This window comes from Schistocerca americana, unplaced genomic scaffold (assembly GCF_021461395.2).
Source record: "Schistocerca americana isolate TAMUIC-IGC-003095 unplaced genomic scaffold, iqSchAmer2.1 HiC_scaffold_15, whole genome shotgun sequence".
Lineage (NCBI taxonomy): Eukaryota > Metazoa > Arthropoda > Insecta > Orthoptera > Acrididae > Schistocerca > Schistocerca americana.
Genome location: NW_025725583.1, coordinates 6,976,110 through 6,978,101, shown reverse-complemented (window position 1 = coordinate 6,978,101; position 1,992 = coordinate 6,976,110). Strand labels below are relative to the sequence as shown.

The 1,992-nt window shown below is 42.4% G+C and overlaps 1 non-coding gene across 1 annotated transcript; it reads left to right on the top strand.

Annotated features, from left to right (window-relative positions):
* Positions 1-1,123: 1,123 nt before the first annotated feature.
* Positions 1,124-1,201, top strand: Trnaa-cgc. Its single transcript has one exon. It is a non-coding gene; the product is annotated as a tRNA-Ala (tRNA).
* The last annotated feature ends 791 nt before the right edge of the window (positions 1,202-1,992 follow it).

Below are 1,992 nucleotides of genomic sequence, written 5' to 3'. Positions count from 1 at the left end.
CCTGTTTGATTAATCTGCTACATTCTCTCTAGTCAGTAAAATCCTGCGTATTCAAGACCCCCACCTCTTGTGCACCACTCTCCAATTTACCCGTGGCAAATTCTATCTTTTTAAGGCCACTAGGTGAGGAAGTTGATTTCTCCCCGCCCTTCCCTTCCCCCTATATCAAATGATTTTAAGAAAAGACCAGATGCGCTCCATTTCTTGATTTAAATGACGAGATCACTTTAGACCACGCCGTCCCACTCTGAGATCTCCGCCGAGCGGTTCTAGGCGCTTCAGTCCGGAACCGCGCGACTGCTACAGTCGCAGGTTCGATTCCTGCCTCAGGCATGGATGTGTGTCATGTCCTTAGGTTAGTTAGGTTTAAGTAGTTCTAAATTCTAGGGGACTGATGACCTCAGATGTTAAGTTATAGTGCTCAAAGCCATTTGAACAATCTTAGATTTCCATTCTTTCAAGAAGTCTTTGATTGAACCGGAGGATTGTTTCTTCGCTTCTATCATTTCATTTTCTTAGAAACTCTCATTAGAGCTATCCATGCTACAAAGTTGATTGTTACTGTGATTGCCTTCTGGCCCATCTAGCGAGGTAGCGCAGTGGTTAGAGCACTGTTCCCTCGAAAGGGAATCGCCGATTTCCTTTCCCATCCTTGAAACAATCCGAGCTTGTTCTCCGTCTCTAATATCCTCGATGTCGACGGAACGTTAAATTCGAATCTTACTTCTTATTTCTTTTGTCCCTTTCGTGGCCGAACTCTACAGTTGTCGTATCTGTGATCCCTACTATTTCTTTTCTAGCAAAATAACCTTTCAATTGCATATATCCGTCTCCTTAACTCTGAGAAAGACAGAGTCTCTTAACCCAAGTTCTTATACTCTCTAGATCAGTTCTATCTTTTCACGTTGTAGTTTTATATTACCCGATTGCCCTTGTAAATAATTTAGTGTATCTCCTATCTTTCCCACACTCTCCTCTTGTATCTGAGTACAACCAACCTCAAAAGTATCCAGTGCCGTACTGATTTCATCCCAAAGTTTTTATATCGTATTATCCACACATTTTTCTTATTCAGTTCTTCCTTTTCTGGTCTGGATTCTCTAATTTGATGGTCTAATCTTGCGGCCGAGCGAGGTGGTGCAGTGGTTAGCACACTGGACTCGCATTCGGGAGGACGATGGTTCAATCCCGTCTTCAGCCATCCTGATTTAGGTTTTCCGTGATTTCCCTAAATCGTCTCAGGCAAATGCCGGGATGGTTCCTTTGAAAGGGCACGGCCGATTTCCTTCCCAATCCTTCCCTAACCCGAGCCTGCGCTCCGTCTCTAATGACCTCGTTGTCGACGGGACGTTAAACACTAACCACCACCACCTCTAATCTTGCGCCTTTGCCATCTATTTTTGCCGCAAGTTCTCCTTTAAATTCTTCTATTTGTGTTTTAATAACGTCCTTTCCTAATCGTGATTCATTAATATGAACATTTAGTTGTTCGCTTACAATCCATATGTTATCGTTCACCTCTTTTAAACTACGGTACTATTATTTCTCTCTCTTAAACCACGAGCCGTATTGGCACTCATTTCTTTTAAACTACATTCCATGTTTGCATTACTTTCTAAGCTATCATTCACCTGTTTTAAACTACTGTCCCTACGGTCATTACCTGAAGCTAAACTATCATTGATCCCTTTTATACTTGCACTCAATGGCGCCAGACTAGCGGCCAATAATTCCTTCATGTCGTTCATCATACGTACAGACTCAGGCACAGACCCTCTAGTTTCCATGATATAATTATAACTATTATACGAGAGCTACTCGGAAAGTAAGGAAAGATAGGTTGCGAAATGGAAACCACAGTGAAAATCAAAACTGTTTTATTTGCAACGGTTAGCTACACCTTCCAGCTAGTTCTCTACACAGTCGCCGCTCAGACTTAGACATTGTACGTTGTACCAACTTTTCAATTCCCTCGTTATAGAAGACAGCCGC